The sequence below is a fragment of the Aulonocara stuartgranti genome (genome assembly GCF_965226115.1).
Source record: "Aulonocara stuartgranti genome assembly, chromosome: 23".
Taxonomy (NCBI): Eukaryota; Metazoa; Chordata; class Actinopteri; order Cichliformes; family Cichlidae; genus Aulonocara; species Aulonocara stuartgranti.
The window spans coordinates 27151459-27173946 of NC_138958.1; the positions used below are offsets into that span (position 1 = coordinate 27151459).

Below are 22488 nucleotides of genomic sequence, written 5' to 3' on the forward strand. Positions count from 1 at the left end.
GCCGCCATAACCTGCTTTTGTAACGGCACACACACACACACACACACACACACACACACACACACACACACATAAATGCACACGCACGCTTCACCTCTTCCGTGTGAATGTGTGTGTGTGTGATTTTCTACATGTGAACGAGTTAAACAGGAAGAAATCCAAGGTGGGAATCTTCTTCATCACTCCTGAGAAAATCTAACAATCTAGTTACAAAGTCAATAAGTGTATCCAAAGGTGTGTGTGTGTGTGTGTGTGTGTGTGTGTGGTGTTCAGGCATACGTCAGCCTGGCCTGGGATTGTCGTGGAGCTCAGCCCGCTCACAATAATCACCGGAATAAATTCCCTCCTCTGCTGTGAATGACCTAATCCAGATTTGATGGTCATTATATCAGACCTGCTTCATTATGCTGTAAACATACAGCACAGATAATCTTAATCTCTGTAATGCCACTGTAAACGAGAACAGCAGTGCTGCTGCATGAAACCCACCTCTGGTTTGTTTTTGTTCACTCATTTTGTGGATTTTATGTTATTCGAGACATTTAAATTCAGCGTTTTCTCCCTCCCTAAATCCCTGCAAACATCATTTCTGTAGATACTGATATGAGTATCAGGTTGAATGTAGGTTACTAATCCTGGCGATTGAGCCTTTAATTAATTGCACAGTTTTGTAATAAGGCTGGGAGGATTAGTGTGTGGACAGGTGGGCAGATTTAAACCTCACTGGGCTGGACACATGTTGAGACTGAAGGGAAGCCATCATCCCGAACAAAAAGGGATTTTTCTTTTTTCATTCCATGGATAAACTCCAAATGTCTGCGTACATGCAACAGAAACTGTTCAAAACAGCGCTCCGAATGTAAGCCTCAACAATCCATTTGCTGCTGCCAAGTACCATTTCACAGGGTTCCACACAGGACCTTTATGGTGTTTAAACACATGAAAGGCTCTCCATAAAGGAGCCCGGTCACATTGTTTTTCAATGGCTATTGTTCGAACTGCAGTCTTCATTCATGGCACCATGCTCAAAGGTGACACACTGAACTTACCACTGTCAAAAGTTTACAGTGGCAAAACAATAACTAAACATGAAGTTCTGATAGGCTACACGGGCGCTTTAAAGGTTTCTTCAGCTTCTGATAATGGTGCAGTTTTTAACCACTACTACTACTACTTCTAACACTTTCTATGAATTCTATGAAAAAGTTTAACAGGTTCATGTTCCTGCATAGGTATTTGCCTCTTTTTTCATAACTATCATTTTTTGCCCAGTCTTATATGATTTGTGTATCTTAACAGGAAGTGATTTTTTTTATGCTTTCAGGGTCAAAAAGTCCAAATTTGAATGCTGGAGCGGCTGGTGGAAGAGGAAGTCGTTTTGTTGCTCACACAGGGTTTATTCAACAAAACCACCGGGTCAGGTTTAGGGACTAGTGAAGTTATTAATTAGGTTTGGGTACCAAAGCCAAAACACTTGGTTATGTTTTTTTCACCAAAGCTACTGTGTTAGGTTTACTCACCAACAGAAAACAAATAAATTTGGTTTAGGCACCAAAACCAAAGTGCGTTGTTAACAGAAACCAATCACTTAGGTGTAGATGTTTGACTAGAAAACATTGGTTAGGTTTAATATCTTGAAGTAAACTAATACATTAGCTTTATACACCAAAACTACAGGTTAAGGTTTATCCACCAAACTAAACTACTTGGTTAGGTTTAGGTATGGAAGTTAGGTAAAAACACCACAACCATTTGCTTGCGTTTAGATACTAAGTCTGCTCAATTAGACATCCCTACTGTTATCAGTCTTTAATAATCAGTAAGAGCAGAAAAGCACAATGGAAACAATGTGTTTTACATCACATTCCTCCAGTAGAAATACTTTGAAGGTCATGCTGAATGTAATGTAAAAAATAGACAATTTCTGTCCTTGTACAAGAATAGATTACATTTTTATGACTATTTAACACGTTTCTAACCTAAATCATCTTTGGTGTCTTAGGTACCACTCTTTTCCTCTGTTGGTTCAGGTGAAAGAGTCGATAAACAGGTAAAACTTGGACTACAAGAACACTAAAAACAAATATATTGCATTACACTAGCATTATTTCTGATTTTAGTAGTAGTTTTACTAACAAAGCTTAACTCTTCTTTATACTGTAGATGGAGAAAAAAGCACAGACTGCTGTGCACAAACTCGGCAAAGTCCAGTCTACATGCACACACACTTAGATTACCTCCTAACTAGTTGCCGACCCCCACGCACACACCGCCTGGTTAACTGAACACGTCCCTGCATATTTACCTGTGTTTTATCTCCTTTCCATCCGGAATGGTGGAGATGTGAAGCGACCTGCTGAGCGCCTCCACGGGAGGAAAGGAAACAGAAATTACTGAGAGACAGACAGAGAGAGAAAGAGAGAAACATGACTGATTTATCCCACACATACAGAAATTAGAGAGGTGCAGTAAAGAAAGAGGAAGAGACAGCATTTATATGGTTAGAAAAAAAAATGAAATCAAATGAAAGCAACATTGTTAAATGTTTCCTGTGCTGTTTCTGAAACCTTCAAACTGCAGCACAGAAAATAGTGGATGAATTGCCGAATACATTATGGAACACTGGAAAATATATAAAAAATGTAGACTGGGCATCATTTTATAATAGCACAAAGGTGGCTTTAGATGTCCTGAAATATCTGTCTAGTTTAGCCTCCCATGAATGTACCTGCTGACCTTTCTTTCACATAAGATGCCAGATACAATTTGTCATAAGAAATATGACTGAACCTCTGACTAAAAGGGTCAAACCTCAATATTTCTAACAAATTACTTTGTTTGTTAATATTTAAAGTTCAATATATCTGTTCATAGCTGGAGCCAAGACTTGTTCAGCCTAGCTTAGCATAAAATCTGGAAATAGGTGCAAAAAGCAAGCCTAGTTCTCTCTAAAGAGAAAATACCCTGAAGTTTTTCCAAATATCATGTTGCAAGGGACAAACTATGGGTCAAAATAGTGCAAGTATCTCGTATACTAGTTGTTTTACTACTTATACAATAATTTTAGACCTCTGAAGCTTTAGAGGACTTGTTAAGCAGAACTTTGTGATGTAGATATCCTGAACCAGTTCATCTACCACAAAACCAAACTGGACCCCACTACAAAGCATCAAGAGCCACATCTTAAGCATCTAAACTAGACCACTCGGATAGATTAGTCACAAAAACTGGTTCTCAAACCTAGCCAGGAAGTACTAGGTTATCTTTATGAACCAAAGCTAAACTAGTTCACTTTAGGCACAAAAACAAAACTACTCAGTGAGGTTTAGACACTAAAACCAAACCAATCACTGAGGTTTATGCACCTAAACTGCTAGGTTATGTTTATGAACCAAAAGCCACACTAGTCGGTTAATTTTAGGCACAAAAACCAAACTACTCGATGAGGTTGAAGCACCAAAACTAAAACACTTAGTTAGGTTTAGACATTTAATCTGAACCAATCAATGAGGTTTAAGCACCAATAACTCTACTTCTTTGGGAGCTAGGTTTAGGGGCCAAAACTCAACTATGTGTTAGATTAAGGCACCAACTTTAATTAGTCAGTTCAGTTTATCATTCTCTTGGATAAATTGTGTTTTATTTCAATACCAAACTAACTTTCACAGTTATGTTGAATGTCCCATATACAGTGTCTTTCTTTCCTGCAATTTATTAACCATAAACTTGGGTTTAGGCACAATTTGATCAACTAAAAATCAACAACCTATTATATCATCAGCGCTACTACTTTCAGTACGGGGAGTAATAACATATGGAAAAGTTATGTTACGTAAAAATGTTTCATGTATTTCTTAAAAGACTGAAATAATAGCTCACTGGCTGTGAGTACATTTTAAAGATCTTTGAGTAGGTACATAGGTGTACATTACAGCTACCAAAAGTAAAAGTAGTAAAAAAGAGTATGCAGAATGGCTCTTTGTATTACTGTATCTGTTGGCAAAGTTGGATGAATTTATTTTAAATATACTGCTGCTTTCTATAACAGATTTTAAAAAGACTAACCAATTCTCAACAATCGCGATATTCACTGTTATTCAGAAAATGTATCCTCAGGTAATAAATACAATTAACAATAGGCTTTAAATATGATTTCACTTCCATGCCAGTCATCACTTTCTAAGAAGAGGTGTTAAGTTTGTTAAATAGTGGATGTCTCGTTTTGGAACGAAACTCTTCATTTATCTCCAAATGTCAATTAAATTCAAATATAATCAAATATATCTCAATGAATAAAACATTGTGGGTAGCACGTTGGATGAGCTTTCGCTGCTCACAGTGAACGCCATTTCTCTTTCTCTCTCATTAGAACCAGCCTTGAGCATTATAGCAACTCCCTCTCTCTCGCTCTCGTCGCTTCCCCGCACACACACATTTCCACCAGGCTGTGTGCTCGCTGTTAGTGGCCCCAAACAGTTTCACAGTACATTTAGAGTTTGATCTTCTGCTAGTGATATGATGGCGCAGCATGGCCGAGCTGCCTGCTGCACAGGGTATAGGCAATCCATAGAAACAGGCAGAGGACCACTTAAACCCGTATAGAAACTCACCTCTGTGCCGGCTGCAGAGGATAATAAGGACTTGCTGTTTGAAATCAGGTTTTCACCAAGCGAAGACTTCATTTTCCCTGAAGAGGAAACCCAGGTAGAAAAAACACCTGTGTTATAGACAACATATTTAACTGGACTTGAGCAGACATAAAAGCTTTTGAGAAAACTACACATAACAGAAAAGCTGTGGAAATATACAGGCAAAAGGAATAAATTCAAACTGATTAAAAAACAGTCAAAAAATAAACAAATTGTGAAAATAGCTCTCTAGAACTACAGGCTACCACCTGAAACTGATAGCTAATAATATGAATAACCAAATTAAATGGTTAAGAAAATGCGGGTGATAAATATTTAAATTTGTCAGGCAGTATGGACTGAGTGGTGACAAAGTTCACCAAACTAAAGAAAACATTAGCTAAAATTAGTCTAAGGAGAAAACGATTATGAACAGGAAGTATGAAATAAGTTGGAAAGTTGAAAATATAGCAGTAAAAAATTTAGCCAAGGTTGTAACTGTTGCAGTACTTAGCTCTATCTAACCCATCAGTGTTGCTACTTATTGTAGGTGTTTAATAAACTTTATTTATAAAGCACACTAAAAAAATCAAGGGTATACCAAGGTGCTTGACAAAATAAGATAGGAAAAAGGAGATGGGAGGGAAAAGAGAAAGGAGCTAGCACGTAGCAATTATAAAACCATGGCAATCATAATACATAAAAGTACTTAACAAAGCATAACGGATAAAAATGTATCAAAGCACACCAAATATTAGCTAGGTGGAAAAGCAAGATTAAATAAATAAGCCTTTAACCGTGATTTAAACAGTGGCATAGAGTCAGACGCCCGGATAGCAGCAGGAAGATTGTCCCATAAGACTGGGGCAGCTACAGCAAATGCACGGTCGCCCCGAGGCTTCAGCCAAGAACGAGGTTGCTCCAGAAGAAGTTGGGTAGCAGATCTAAGTGCTCTGACAGGAGCAGTGTTAGTCAAGTTACTTGAAAAAAGTAATCACTAACTAATTACTGATTACTTCCCCCAAAAAGTAATCCCATTACTTTATTGATTACTTAATTTCAAAAGTACTTAGTTACTTTTAAAAAAATGATTTACAACCTGAATAGGTAATAAAACAATAGATCTTTCAGCCCAATTCTATTTTTTCTGCATAATCCATCATATAAAACGTAATCAAATGGAAAAGTCTCTTTTTAAAACTTATTTTATTAGTTTTAATCTTTTAACTTCATGCATCAAGCAAGCATTAAATTATATGCAACATTCACTGACTGGAATAAATTTGTTTAACATTTAAACCTATTTTCTGTCAAATAAATGCAAGTGAAACACAGCAGAAAATAAATAAAATCAAAGTCTCAGCAGTCCTGTTGCTCTATTTTCACCTGTATAGCAGGAGTGGGGCAGGCGGAGGTTTACCCTGGTGCAGGTGTCGTAGCGTTCAGTGGAAGGATCCTGGAATTTCACATTCCCGTAGCAGCGTACTGTCAGTGCTTGCTCAGAAGTTTAGGGGTTTTTTTCGCTGTAAAAAGAAGTTTTCTTCTCACACACTGTACAGCAGACACTAATGTTTTTGTCACTTTTTACAGAATCAAACTCAAAGTAAGGTCAGTACTTCCACGCTTTAAACGCTGCATGCTCATACTCTCTCCCGCACTCATTATATTATCCATTGTTGATCTGCACACAGCTGTTGCCACGAACGTGGCACTCGCTTACATCTTTGGCATGAGACACGCAAAAAAATCACGGTTTTAGTAACGCAGCGTGCTTACGGGAAAGTAACAGTAATCAAATTACCCTTTTTACAATAGTAATCCCTTACTTCACTCGTTACTTGGAAAAAAGTAATCAGATTACAGTAACGCGTTACTGCCCATCTCTGGACAGGAGCGTGTAACCTAAGAAGCTCATTGAGGAAGCTCGGTGCCAAATTTGACTAAAACCACACAAGTATTAAATATACGTTATATTCACATTCAAAGATTTGCTTTTTATCAGAGGGAAATGGGGCTGGAGGTTCAAACAAAAGAGGTCCATGAACTGAGAGAAGCTCCCAGCTTAACCTTTGCACTTTTGGTTTTACCCTAGCATAACCATAGCCAGAAACAGTTAAAGTGTTGGAATATGGGCACCATTAGGGGATAATGGGATAAAGGCATAAACTGGTTCTGACACTGCATGTCCATGTACGGTACTTAAATTTTAACATATAACAACATTTGGTGTAAATCTAGCAAGCAGCAACCTGAACTTTTGATACAAGGCAGAATGAATCCATGTTTTCATGTTGTTTACACCAAATTTCGACCCTACCATCTCAATGTTGCAGCAGAAATCAAGACTCATTAGATGAGACAATATTTTTTCAATCTTCTCTTATTCAATTCAGGTGAGCCTGTATGAATTTACTTCTGGCGTCACCAAGCCATTTACGGCTATTTTTTAGAAGTGCCAACAACCAACAACCATGCACCATTCAGTCATTTAAAGTTTGTTAACAATCCTTTCTTTCCCACTCTGATGCTCACTTTGAACTTCGTGCTCACCCATGTCCCTATGCCTAAACACAGTGAGTTGTTGCCATGTGATTGGCTGATATTTACACTAAGAAACTTTTGAACTTTATAAAAGATAAAGATGTGAGTGTACATCTATGGTTTGTGGTACAATTTTGAATGTTGCATTTTCTTTTAATGGAGTAAGATTTGATCTTTTACTTTGCTTTATTTTTTAGGGCAAGTACAGGTTGGTTTTCTTAGAGTTGGAAAAGAAATCGGGGTTTAAGACTTATTAATGGCTGAATTGTTTAGCCTTTATATAAAGCAATGCCTCACTGCCAAACTACTTTTCTGAGTCCATTATCATTATCTATTAAGTTTTAATGTGTTTAATGCTGCCTGTGTGCACTGTAGGGGCAGTTCATAAAAGTCTGGCAAATACTCGGACAGTGCAATCAAGCACCCCAAAAGCTCAAACCTTAACACAAGGCCTCCTGCAAAACAGACATCAGGGGTTTTGGTGTACCAGTCAAGTTTTGTTGCCTATTTTTGGGGGTAAAAGAATTGTGGTGTGTGCAGAAGAGGGAGGAGCATTTGTGGATTGGTAGGGCTGTTGAGGTCTGTCTTTACAGAATTGTCTATCAATAGGTGCAGCCAGTGTCAGTAGTCCTTCTCATCAAACCGGGGCCTGACAAAGAGGCGGTGGCGCATGGGAAAGGGGCAGCAAGGTGAAACTAATGCCATGGATGTTTGATTCATCAGGGCCTCATTGTTGGCGGCCACGGCTGATTGTGAAGGTTCAGTCAAGCAAAAGGGGTGCGGAGTAATCAGTCGGATTTATGGTGCCGAGGGCCTCGGAGAGAGGCAAAAAAAAAAAAAAAAGCCAGATAGAAGCTGTTTGCAGAGCAGGTCTGAAATACACATACCTCATATGCAGAAAAACTGTTTAAGGGCAGAGTTTATCTTGCTTCCTACTGCACCTGAACTAATCACAGTGCCCCCCCCCCCCCCAAAAAAAAAAATTACTAAAATGGGAAGTTTTTAATACGTACATAAATTAATTACACCTAAAACCATTTGTGAACATTTGAACCTAAAGGTAGGTCAGAATAGAAGATAAAATACAAAAGTATTGAAGGTAAAGATTTATAAATTCCTTAGAATTTTAAATGGATTATTTCAATACTTTCATATTTTAAGAGTCATGGTATGAGTACATGTCACTTTAATGATGTAATTATGCACCAGTGTTCCCCATTAATGTAGAGTTGAGAAGCATAAGCAAAATGCTCCTTTTTCAGTGCCTACGCCAATGCCAGAGCGTCAATTCAACCACCAAAGGATGCTGTAGGAAAGAAAAAAATTGACCCATTAATAGTTGTAAAATATGCATGAGTTTCAATTCAAATGCACGGCATTCTTTTCAGAAAGTCTGCTAAATAAAATACAAACTAATGTGCTTTTGCATTTATTCCTGTTATAATCCAGCATATTAGGACAAGTTATTGTGCTACTCTGAGTCATGTGCCTTTAAAGCATTGCAAAGGAAGAGCTTGTGCAATTAAAAGAGCAACAGCCCAACCTAAAATAGTGGCAAGCACAGTACAGGAAATATGGCCTTTATATTTGTTTCATGCATTAAATTTCTGCATTTTTCAGGCACGTGATTCTTGCATGTGGTGATTTATTTGCCATATTATATTTCTGTTCCTCTTTAGAGAATTTCATTTTTATTCACCAACCTTTCGGCATAAGCTATATTTAATATGTAGCCAATCAGTGTCTATATGTCTGCATACATTATATCTCTTCCTTAACCGGTAAGTCAATCTGTATGAAACTTTGCCCAATAAACACACATGCAGCCATTATTAACATCTATATGTTTTAAGAAAGATGTATGATAAAACACAGTTCTTTTGAGTTTCAAACTCATCATCACCCTGTGAACGTAATATTTCCGCGTTCCCATTTGTTCAATCTGTAATGATTATCATAAGCCCGTACGTAACATTACAGTCACCAAAATTTGTTTCACTCATCACTAAATATGAATGGATGATGAATTTGAAAAGGCAATAGTTACACTAAATATTACACAAAAGCAACATGTTAAGTAATCAGATTCATTTAGAGATTACATATCTAACAATTGAATTTAAACAGTTACTGTTACTTTTTGGAGATACATTGAGTGAGATGAGCGAAACACTTAAATTTCACATGTGTCTGATTAATCCATCAACACAATGCATTATTAGTGCCATGGGTGCAATATTCATTGTTTAACACAGAGGTAAATAAAGCATAATGTAACACAACTGTAGGACACTGGCGCCACCGGGCCCTCTGACCACCACCAGTAGGCAACGGGTGAAGTGTCTTGCCCAAGGACACAACGACCGAGACTGTCCGGTTCTCTTTAGAAAATATCATGGCTTTACATGCCTTTATTTGCAACAACTCAACACACAAACTGTAAAACGAGTAGAAGATACAACTAGATATTCAAAACTACCACTAAGCTCTCCACGTTTGTATCCTCGACTCTCAGTTTTCCCTTCCTTCCCTCTTCCCCTTTACTTCTCTTGTTTCCTATACTGTCTTCCCCTCCACTCTTCTCCATCTTTCATTTTTTTTATCCACCTTCTCCCTCCCCCCGTCTCTCCTCCCTCCCTTCATTCCTCTATCCACCTTTCTGATTGGTCGTCACAGAGGGAAGACAGATGTAGGGCGAACAGCAGCTAAGCCGTTGTACTCTTAAGCCTAATGTGGAAGTTTTATATGCAAAGAGGTGAAGCAGGGAGGTGGGGAGGGAGGAGGATGGAGTTTGAACTGATTAGGATAATTCCTGCTTTTAATACAGCTGTCCCTCCAGCTTAAGGTAAACCAAATGTTGCCATCGGAGATTAGTGTACCTTGCCTGGTTATTAGCAACCCCCCCTCCTTCCTCCTCACCCCCTCGCACACATACACAAGCACGTCAGAAATGTTTCTAAAGCCGCTCTCACTGGCATTAATTTGAGAAAGAGAGAGGCGGGAAGGACAAGAGGAGGAGGGAGGAAGAAAAAGTGCTGCAACTTGATCTTCTTCTGCACCTGTTGGGAAATAGCGTGTGTGTCTGTGCGTGTCGGTTTTGTGCACAGGAATTTTACGGGTAATCGCAGTTAGTGATGACATTTTGGCTCATTCTTAGTTCAGGATAAAACTTCAGGGCTGAAGCGAGCAATTTAGATATTCATGGATATAGTATTTCAGCCACAGTTGTAGATATACATAGACACCTGTGCTAAAATATGCTGTACAGCAGAAATAAACAAAAATAAGTAAGTAAGCTGGTACAAAAACTGGTTTGTTCTCTATAGCTAATTTAGGCCCAGTCACACAGGCCTAGAGGATGTTATCAAAACTTTTGGTCACCAGGGAAAAATATTCATGTTCCAACCTGGTCAGTCACATATCCCACCCTCTCTACTTTTTAGGTTAGACTTAAAACTTTCCTTTTTGGTAAGGCAATATCCCTATGATGAGTGTTTCCCATGATGCACTGAGCGTTCACTCACATTTTTTCACTCTCTGTGTGAAATGTTAAATTGAATGGGATCTGGTTAAATGAAATTTAGTTGACTGGTATACATTGAGTTTGCACCGAATGTTTGTACCTTAATTACGATTATTTACTGATTGATGTTCAAACAACCACTGATTTTCTACATTTCATTTACAATTCACTTAAAAATGATTGCTTCATGCCTCATGGGGTGTATAGGAAGAACGTGGCTGTGGTCAAATATGATGTAAGGAAGGTAATATTGAGCAAAACTCATTAATAAAAAAATTTATTGCTTAAGCCTCCAATATTCCTACACAGGAAGAATATTTAAAAAAAATCCACATTGTGTATGGTTTTTGGTTTGCCAATCTAAAAATGAGGCATGAAAGGCAAACACAGTATCATCATGCACTGTACATAATGTGTGTGTGTGTGTGTGTGTGTGTGTACCTGTGCATCTGTTCTGGCCCGTCAGTCAACAGGTTCTCCAGTCCAATCCAGCCAGTTGGTTTAATACCTCCACACCCTGAGGAGAACAAAACACACTTTCTCACACTTGGCATCTCACGTCAAATATTATGTCAGCCACTCCCGAGGCACGACCGTTAACATTAGTAAGTGAATACAGCAGACTTGGCTCGTGAGTTTTATTTGAAATCCCTTTTAATACTGAAGCTGCGGAGTTCAGCTGTGGAGAATTAAAACAGCTTCAGTCCAGGACTACAGTGGAGCAGAAACATCCTAATGCTTTAAATGGGGAATCCTGGAGCTGGGTTTAGAAAGGATATGCACAAATAAATCAGGCCTATGCTTTTTCCAACACATCAGCTTGTATGCTTAAAGCAAGAATGTCTACCGAGTATGTATTGTCACAATTTCAGGCTCTGAAATATTTGTCTCAATTTAATATTAATGGAACTTTTTGTTAATAGTTGTCAATATTATTTGTTTCCTGGTTTACTACACAATGCAGCATCACAGCAGTTTATGAGTGTTTCACCAACACAGCAGTTCATTAACTAGTCATAAACTGCCATTTATTGTGTTCCTGATTCATTTACTGAACACAAATTTTGATCTGTGTGTTCTCATGAACACAGGAGTCATGTCTGTGCACACTAAAGTAATATTTTACACTTTTTTTTAAATGCAAAAAGACCTCACTTCCAACAGATTTGGAGGTTGAATGGGTCAGCTGTGGATCCAAGTTCAAGTCATACACATCACAGATTTTCTTAAATGCGAAAGTTATTCATTTAAATATGCCATAATTTAAAAACATGCAAAGCGCCAACTACTTGGCTACCAAAAATGCTAGCCAACTACTTGGCTAACATTCGTCTTATTGCTTGCACCCTCAAGGTGATGGTTTCAGATTTCAAAAGATGACTTTATATGTTCAAATAATCCCTGATAGCCAAAAGCCCACGTATCAGATTGCTTTTTTGACTGTTTTTTTTCTTGCCTCTGCATGCATGTCAGAGACAGCAGGGATTCCAAACATAATCATGGATCAAGTCAAGGAGGGGTTAAAACTGGTTGTTTAAGAGAGTGGATGAATTGAGGGGCTGCACCAAAGCTTGGTACTTTAGAAGAGTCCAAGATTAAAATATGTGTGTGGAAGTGAGCATTCTTTGATTAAGGAAGGAATACAATTGTATGTCACCTATTATCATCACCAAGAACTTCGAGAAAAAATTATCGTCATGTTTAATTTTTTTCACCATCTTATTAAGCTGGTCAAAAATATTTGAAATAAGCCCTTCACTTACAGAAGTTGATGGAATAACACTTTCCAATCACACTAGGTGGGCACGAGTAACCTCTTTAAGTGCTGATAAATAAGTATTCTAAATACTGTGTGACCTAGTTCTCACACATGTACTGTAGCTGTCACAGAATCAACCCCAATTTCTGAAAGCAAGCTCCTTTTGACAAAAAGGGAGGGGAAATCCTTTGCCTGGAGCGTTTGAAGTGAACATGTGAAGATTTCCTCCCAAACGAGATATCCACTGACAAGTGACTGCGACATCAAAAAGTGCTCAATTAAAACAAATGATGGCAATTTTCCATGGACAGTAGGTGTGTCTTAGCTTTCCGGTTGACAAAGTGGTTTATAGGCTTTGAGCTGGGATATTACCTGATCTCTTTAACTCTTGGTGGAATAGATATTAGGTATGTTAATGCTGAAAAAATCTCATTATTAAAGCTCCCAATTAGAGCCTCAAATGGGAAGGACTCCACCGTCAGCTGTCAGGGCCTGAACCTCTGCAGTTATGGATGGAAAAGAAGCTTTTCTACTCTTTGGTCCAGGTAGTGTTGTTAATGTGCAATTCAGAAGCCCAAGATAACTGGATCCTCATTAATCCATTAGTCTGTCATATTTACTAGAGATTATTAACATGATTTCTCTCAGTTTTGTTAATTTGAAAAAGAATCCTTCCTTTAATTAATGGATTCAGGTCTAGATCAGCTTAAAAAGTTTATTGCTACTAACAAACAAGCAAACCAACAAAACATGGCCAATCCCATAGCCTCCTTAGTATTTTTTGTATTTTTGGACAGCTTTGACATGACTGGTTGTGGTTATTGCTGTAGTACAGTAGACTTGTGCTACCAGAGTGGAGTTGGTCCATTGTCATGTTAGTTCTCCATGGACAACAGAGTCTTACTTTCATGGAAAACAATTTAGGTGTATGGTCACAAAAAAACAAGCAGGTATGTGAACATCATCACGGATCCTCACTGTCATCATCACTGAGACCTGACTGGACCATAGCGGACATCCTGACATAGACACCATAATCCCACTTTCAGTGATCTTTGTCATTCTGCCTTTCAGACCCTCATTAATGTGACCCACCTCATCCTTGTCACGTGACAAGCCACCGCCACCAGCATCTACATTCCAAGGATCCTCTCTTACTTCTTACCATTGTTGGCACTCTACTCTATAATGTAACTTAATTTGAGCTGTTAATAAATAATTTTTAATTATTTAAAAAATTTCTTCTCGTTGCTTAGGTTTAAGTCCCAGGCCTGGCCAGCTGCGAAATCTACACAAAACGGCCCAATGGACCTTCTTCTTCCGCCTGCTCTCTTTAGGAGTTACTACTATGGATCATGTGGCTCCATAAAAAAAAAAAATTCTTATATTGCTGACAAAAGCAAAATCCTGGAACGGAAATTTATTTTAAAGTGCAGCAGTAAAGTTATCAAACAAGTTCCATTTTGACTCTGACTTCGCACCCGCTACACGGACTATCCAGCCTTTCATCTGTTTTCTTGTACTTATGTAATTCAGCGTTGCAGAGGGGCTGGAGCCTATCCAGCTGTCATAGAATAAGAGGTAGTGTACACCCTGGACAGGTCGCCAGTCTATCACACAGCTAAAACAGAGCGATAACCATTCAAACTCATATTAACATATACAGATAATTTACGATCACCAGTTAACCTAACCCCACTAACTGCATGTCTTTGGACAGAGGGAGGAAGCCAGCCAGATGGTGGATTTAAACCCAGGACCTTCCTGCTGTGATACTACAGTGTTAACCACTGTGCTACTCAGGAACACCCTGACTAATCTTCAGCTAATCTTTAACATGAAATACAGTTGCAGGACTTAATAAAGGCACTGAAATTGCCTAAGGTAGAGCTCAAATGTCAGACATTTATGTAGCCTGCGTCAAGACCGATATTGATGGCTTCTCTTGGTAGCAAACAGAAAACAAAGCTGTCACATTTAGTCAGACTTCACTTGTTGATTAAAGGTAAAATAAACATGTGCTCACACACATGCAGGAGCAGCAATGCTTCACTGATTCACATACTGAATCAGAAAGAAGTGAATACTCATTCAGGGGATGCCGTCGGAGGTGATAACACTGTTCATTTCTGCCTCCCTGACATGTACGACGACGGTTCACTGGCTAATTCTGAGCAATAATACACCACACACACTCACACACTTAGATTTATACTACATGAAGGTCAGGGGGCAGAAGACGAGAGAAATCATTACAGACACTGACCCACACAAACGGTTGATTACCGCCATAAAAGCTCCGTGTGGATCAATGCGGAAAAATCTCCATTATCAGGGCTGGATAGCTAGACAACAGACTAGACGATACGTTAAGCAACAAAAGTTTACCAGAAATAAGATGATAAAATACCGGAACATAAAAGCAAAAGGGAATTGGAAATGGTCCCATATGTCCTCTGAATGAGACTTTTAAAGGACAACTCAAGTGTTCATTTCTGCCTCCCTGAAAATTTCCATTTTTCAAGTTTATCACAAGTTAAAGTTGTGCTTGTGGTACTGACCACAAAACTGACATTGGTGAGGTGAGCGCTGGCTATACCACTGCAACCACCAAAACCTAAAAGCACCTGCAAAGTTGTTGATAATTCCCATTATACCACTCAAATTAATCATTAGCTTACGAAAGTACAGCACATTTGTTTAAATGGGGCCTTATTAGCTCTTTTCCAGTAGCTTTGCATGATTCACAAGAAGCCATCTTCTGATTCCTCATACTGGCTGTCCCTCACAAACAGGAGGTGGGAGGGACTCCACCTACCTGAGGTGATCATATAAAGGGCATTTCCTCTCTTTGACCTGATCCAAGAGAGCCTTTGGCTCGCAGGAATTACTTGTACATAATCTCATAGTGATATCAACATGCACCACTGGAAGAGATGGAAAACTCATTTTAAATGGGCTTTATCTTTATAGTGCTTGCCTCATGTAGCTTGTCTCTGTAACTCTGTCTTCCACTGGACAGGAAGTCAGTTGCAAAACCTTGATAGTAAGACTAGTTACTAATTAGTGCATTTATATCTCCAGGTACTATTAGCAAAACCACAGGTAGAAGGTGTAAAGACACCAGTAACGCAAGAATATCTTGGCTTTTTTTTTTTACAGGGACAGAATTTGACTTGAGCCGAATTGTGCACTTGAGAGCATTTAAACATTTGATTTCATTGGCCAATACTTGACAGAACCTACCTATTTATTAGCCTTGCACACGCAAATTTTTAAAAACTGAAGGCAATCTGGTTGAAGCTAGAGGTTTGTCTGCTTTAACTATTTTAAGAACAGTAAGGAATAATAACTGGTAACACATCCACTGGCACCACAAGGCAGTGAACATGCCTGGACAAACTGGGAGGGTTGCGTCACTAAGGGTATCTAATATAAAATCTTTGCCTAATCAAGCATGCAGATCATCAAGAATGAGATGTAGTGAGTGTAGAGAGTTGGTAGAAAATGGCCTGAAGAGGTGGAGTATGTTCTGCAGAGAAGAGGAATGAATGTCAGCAGAAACAAAAACAGGTGGATGTGTGACAGAAGGCTAGAAGTATGAGTGAAAGGGAAGGTTTACCAGATGGTAGTGAGGCCTGTTATGGTGTACAGTTTGGAGATGATGGCTCTGACAAAAAGACAGGAGGCCAAACTGAAGATGATTTTCACTGTGAGTGATGGACAGGATCAGAAGTGAGTACATCAGAGGGACAGCTCAGGTCAAGCAGATTGGAGACAAAGTTTAGAGAGGTAAGAATGAGGTGGTTTGGACATGTGCAGAGGAGGGATAGTAGCTATACTGGACAAAGAAGGTGAAGATGGAGCTGCTGGGCAGAAAGTGAGGCGTGGGAGGGTGAGATGGAGGTAGATGATCTGCTGAAGAAGCAATAATAACTGATAATTAATTGCCAGCCAAAGTGTTTTGAGGAGGAACTCATGAAATAGTTAAAGTCTTATCCATTTTTGGCCTTATTTTAGGCAAATGCTAGAAAACTTTTAATTTTCATCACAGATTTCAGATCTGATTTTAAGACCTTTTAAATGAAAGTTAAGCATCTGTCCACAATCACTGAGATACTGTAGGGGCTTCAGAATAACTAGGCATTGCCAAGATGGCTGTTGAGTGTCAAGACTTGGATTCAGAATTTGTTTTTCTGAACTGAAGGTGTTAGGGGAGAGAAAAAAAAAGAAAAATTGCAGGCCCTGTGGCTTGGGATAAAGTTCTCCTGTCCGCTCTACTCATTGCTCTTTGTTTCATTGCGTCCTTGTTTACATCCTAATAAGTAAATCGGACTTGACTCGAACACAGTTCCAGTGGAGCTGAGAGGGAGCAGAGGCGCGATGGCTACAGGCGGGTCAGCGGGTTAATCACACTTGACTCGGAGCTCATTGCGATTGTCTGGACCACTTTAGACGTCGAGCGCAGACCTTTCAACAGAAATCCCATTAACCTGGCAGAAAGACCATTTAAACACGGTGACTGGAGAACCGATTAGGTTCAATTTGAGATTCTCGCTAAGCAATGTGTGGCGCTCAGCCAGAGCGAGCGCTCGGATACAGTGAAAGTCAGTGTGTGTTAACTTCCCTGAGGCCTGCAAGGTAACTCAACGGGAAGACTGTGAACACACCGAAAAAGACGAAGGCAGCGCTTCTACCTTCCACTTCATAAAAGATTACTTCCTCTAGTTTATTACTACATGCAGCTTATCTAATGCACCTTAAAAGCAGCATTTGTTTTGGAAATAGCTATATTATTTAGTGCCAATTTAATGCCTGACGTCCAACTTTAAGACACAAATTAAGATTTTATTGTTAGAAGAATTATAACGAATACATTTCTAGATTAAATTAATCAGTTTATTTGAAGTTTAGAGAGACCTCAGACATAAAAGAAAAAAGATCAGGAGGAAAAATAGGAAAGCATGCACAGCAGAGGAAGAAGAGAAAAAAGCAAAGTGGAAGAAGAGACGACATCTTGCGCTGCTGAATAATTCACACCGTCCCCTCTTGCTAAAAGATGTGTGTCTACGAACATCATCTAAAGCTCAAAGTTTGCACCACTGCACTGCTGCTCATTGTATTACAGCTACAGAGATGAAGGTAAGCAAAGGAGACCTCATGCGTTTCCTCTCGCCACAATAACCACACATCACATTGCATCGATTTGACACGGAATAATGCAAGCATGCATGGGAACAAAGGTAAGCCTGTATGTTAATAACACTGGAACCTTTTTCACTCTTACTGTAGAAAACAAGCTGCAGATGACACAGTCCTGAATGCTGGGGAGATCACGCTGAAGCTGAGCTGACTTGGGGTTTAAGGGAAGCAAAGGTATTAGCAGGGCATAACAAGGGCATATCATTATGATGTTATGAAGAACATTATGAAGCATGAAAAAAAAAAGTACAACCCACCCCTGGTAATGCCCAAGTGGTGGCAAACTTCATGTGATAGCACACTTTTTTTTTGCAAGTCACTCAAAGCTTCGAAAGGTGATGGGGCCCTGCTTCATTTTGCATTGATGCTGAATGTCTAATTTAGATAACTTCCTTTGGCCCACTTCATCAGAAGACTGCAGGGTTATGGGGTTTTGAGGGTTATAAAAGATGAAACCGTCAGATTTCGGTTATAAAAGACGTGCCGTGCTTTTATAAAACATCCCTACTTTAGAGGTTGAGCAAATTTAGAAGCTTGCTAGCACTTCCACTTTGCAATAAATCAATTAAGTTGATGGTGGAATATCTAGGAGGAAGAAAAGAATAGCTAGGTGCTTGATTTTATATATCCATGACAGTAGCTAAATACTATATTGTGTATCTTCCACTTTGTGTATCTCTCAGTCATTAATAATCTCTTTAAATCTCTCTATAAACAATTTTACAGCAGGAAAAAACTAATAAACAAATACAGATAAGCAAACAAACTTTCCAGATTAAAATTCGGGTGCTTTAATACTTGTTGTGCAAGTCTGGACTTTTTCCAGCACTATTTTATTTTTAGATCGCTCCCTTGAGGTCTTGTGCTTCCACGTTCGTGTTCTGTGATTTCCCCATGGACCTCAAACTTGGACAGAGAGCAGACGTCTAGTTCTGTTTCATACTGACCTAACCTTCACATTTAGGAGCAAAACTGCAGATTAGAGTGTGTTCTTCTTCCCAAAACCAGAGAAAAAACAAGCAATTTTCAGTGGAAGAACCCACAGTGTCCCGGTCCGAAGACGGTGCAACATGTCAAGGGCGTGAATGGGAAGTGCTGTTTTTGGACATTCACAGGACTGTGCTCAAGTTCTGTGAATATCCTGATACCTCAGAGGAAACATTGTCCATCTGCTCACACTGAAGTTTTTTTGGCTAGACCGACACAATCCTTACACCTGCTCTGTTCGCCATAGTTGACTTTGTCCTCTTCCCCCAAAATGAAATTCAAGTTGAATGTTTGTCATTTTGACACAAGAAGGGAGATCCACTACAAATGCATAGGTAAGTATGCTTACACAGCACTTCCAGGAGCCGAGCTAAAAATATCCACCAAGCTGCAAGTCATCCAGACGTGCACAAAGAGATAGCTCTGATGGCAGTTGACCTTATATATCAAATGAATCAGTCAGCTCATGACTTTTAAAGCCATTTTAGACCAAACATCATCACTTTTGATCAGATGCCATTAGTTATAGCTAGCGAAATATCATATATGTTGGTCTGGTCGCTGGTTCTGGTACTCAGATCTAAAGTGAAATATCTCGAGAGTTATAGAGGCCACGTTCAGGAATATCCTAAAAAAAATTCTGGTCTGAGCTTCCTACTAGAGCAAAAGGGAATTAAAATCTGGTCTTTAATCTGAATCAGGCAGAGCTCATAAAAGAGAAATAAAATAAAGGCAATAAATTATAGACAGCAAAACAAAAACTAGTCCAAAAGTTCATGAAAGCCGGAAAGACTTGACTTGACTTGACTTGAATAACAAGGAAACAAGATGACCTGGCAAGTGAATGGTGAACATCTGTAGGTAGGAGTGGATACTAACAGAAACCCAATGTGATGACTGTAATCTTGAATACAGGTTGAGTCTGTAAGTTAGTGAGAATCTGCAAATGTACATGAGAAGGAGTTTTACTCATCTAGCATTAACATTTAGTTTAAATTTAAAAGCAGATAAATCTTTAAACGAGCGATGCAAGATTTCAAAATCGTTGCCTGGATTGAAAACTGAGTTGGGCCTTTCAAACTTTGTCACATCTGGGAATCTTTGTTAACAAGGATTGAAACAGGGATTTCCCTGGGCAACAATGTGCCTTTTCTTTTTTTTCTTTTTTTTTTTTTGGGGGGGGGGGGGGGTGTCAGCCAACCTAAGTACAATTGGTATGCATATAGTGTAGGCATAGCATCAGTGTGACCCTACTTAACAGAAGTCTGTCAATTTTCTAGCTGTCTGATATAAAATGTATTTTATGCTTGAATAAATTAATCAGAACTTAAAGAAAGCTGATTAAGCAAGTGATTTTCCTCTGGAGGAAGCCCAAAACCTCTTTGTTGGACACCAAATTTTGCAAGATGTTGAAACTGCCAGCAAACCTTCAGAAGCCTGCGTCATACTTTCAGATATCAACACTTCAAAGAGTCTCAACAGGGCTAAACAGGATAATTATGCCACAAATGTGCCTTTACCTGATTATGTGCCACTGAATGAACAATGAGCCCACTCTGTGTGACTCCCTCTCAACATAATCAAAGTGAGGTGGGGGAAGAGGGCAGGCTGCTCTGCATGTGAGGCTCTGACAGCCTCAACAGTTGGGATGGGCGACTGCCAAGCTGCTGCTAAATATACACTAGGGTCAGTCTCTGGCAGTTCCCCGGCTTTGTCAGAGCCGAGCTTCAGGTTTTCTGATAAAAGGGGTTTCTGCTTGCTAAAGTCAAGTGACAGTTGTGACAGGGGAGAGGTCGTGTGTTGGGGACCTTCGGCGAACGTGTGCATGAGGACCTGACCTGTCGGAGGTTGATAGGCAGTATAGGCGATGGAGGGGGCGTGAGTTGTCACAGAGGCCCCCAGATATCCAGCCAAAAGGACTGAGGTTGTCCGGTTCTTTCCTGCCTGGGATTTGTTGTGTTTTTGTGTGAATGTGCAAGTTATGGGTACACTATAAAAAATAAACTGCATTCAATACTGAAGCTTGAATCCTTTGTTTTTTAACACACAAGTGAAATGTTATATCAGTGGCAGCTTGATTAACAGAAAACTATTTATCTGATGTTTTCAGTAAACACATAAAAATAGATAATGTGAGGTATTTTTACATATGTCTATATTTGGGTTCAGGACTTTTTTTTATGCTATAGCGAGATTCAGAATATGAGACTGTATTTTATTAGGTTAACAAATTCATGTGGAAGCTTTATTAATACATAGTTGGATCTTAATTGTTATTTGGATTAAGAGTAAAAGAGGCATCCACAGAGGAAGCAACTAGCATGGTGATCAGGGACCGATGAATGTTAATAATGTGGTAATGATGTGGTAAATAAATATGAGGGTTACCTAGGCAACTATAGCTTTAAATATCCAGTAGGGATCCACCTGTAGACAATATAAAGCTGCGTCCACACTGGAATTTGAAGCCGGTTGCTCGTGGACATGCTAGGCTTTGGTTGCCTAGGTAACCTTCTAATTTCTTTACTACCAGGTCATACGTCAATCAGTGATATTCGTTATCCTCATTGATCATAGCTTCAGTCGCTCACCTGGAAGTAGGTAAAGGTTTTTCTCTGACCCTGCCAACTTCCTGTCCTCAGCGTAATTCCAGTTGGAAGTTGTGGGATTCATTTTCAGTAGAAGCTAAAAAGACCAGCGTAGCTGTCCTGGGATGGTACCCATTCATTCTGAGAACTGGAGTTGACCAGTTTTGCCATCGCCATTTTATTGTGTTGTAATTGGATTTGAAATAGGAGGTGTGGCTCTTACTTTGACATGAGTATAAACTGGATTATCCATCTCTATGGGCTCACTCACCCGAAATCAGTAATTGAGCTCATAAACTCATCAGGAAAGTGTTTTGTGAGGTCGAGCCCATAGACTTTATAAGACCACAAGTCTTTTTGCTACCATTTTTGCATTGCATTGGCTTCACTTTTCATATCCACACTTTCCTTTTATATAATCTATGGCTCAACTGTCAGTGACAAAGCCATGTCAGTTTGATTTAAAGCTTTACAGCTTTTTAAGTTCAAGAAGTAAAGTTTGATTTGAATGTAGCCAGCCTTTCAGGGTGCCATTTAACTCACCGGGTTAACCAGGTGACCCATATGCAACGAGGCGACCCAGATTTGAATGCACTGTGTGTCTTTGCACTCCTGTCATCTCTCAACTGTTCCTAGCTTAATAAAGGGAAAAAAACCCACAATCTTCCCTTAAAAGCATTTTCCTCAGAAGATTTTCATATTGTTCCCTGGAAGTCCCCTTAGAGTCACTTGACTTGTGCACTTACTGTTCTCTTACCCAGAATGAAATTTAAAGTTGAAGGGCTCCTGTGTTGACACAGTGCAGGACATATTTCATGCAAAGTCACAGGGAGGCAAATCCGGCAAGCAGGGCCTTAAACTGCCGTAACAGTGGAAAGCTCTTTGACATATTCACAAATGTCAAGCAACAATTTTCCCCCGGTCACGTACCTAACCTGATGCACTGCCTTCAGGCTTGGAGATTGTGTGCATTCCCACCGAAAAACTGTTGTTTGGTCTTTGGATGAATTTTAGATGGGGATTTCCAGGATTTTTTTTTTCTTTTTGCAAGATTTTTATTGTTTGTGGCCATTATGTGAGACGATGTAAGAAATCCCAAAACACGATGAAAAAGTCATTAGTATTGTAGTTACATGTTTACCATAAAGGTGAGAGAAAAGTAGGATCTTCCTAACGAATACACTTGTACAATGTCAAACGACAACGTGCACGACATTATAGAGCAGGGGTGAGCAGTTAATTTTCCCAAGGGGCTGCATG

The 22488-nt window shown here is 39.3% G+C and overlaps 1 long non-coding RNA gene across 2 annotated transcripts in view; it reads right to left on the minus strand.

Annotated features, from left to right (window-relative positions):
- The window catches only part of LOC309699965, a 42448-nt gene that overhangs the window by 13012 nt on the left and 6948 nt on the right, over positions 1 to 22488 (minus strand). The window contains exons 2-4 of one of the 2 annotated variants that reach the window (XR_014274539.1): positions 11134 to 11209; positions 4611 to 4687; positions 2306 to 2393 (exon numbers count right to left, since the gene is read on the minus strand). This is a non-coding gene — a long non-coding RNA (uncharacterized lncRNA). Of the gene's footprint in view, positions 1 to 2305; positions 2394 to 4610; positions 4688 to 6014; positions 6068 to 11133; positions 11210 to 22488 lie in introns of those variants that run through there. The other variant, XR_014274540.1, reaches the window with a different exon arrangement.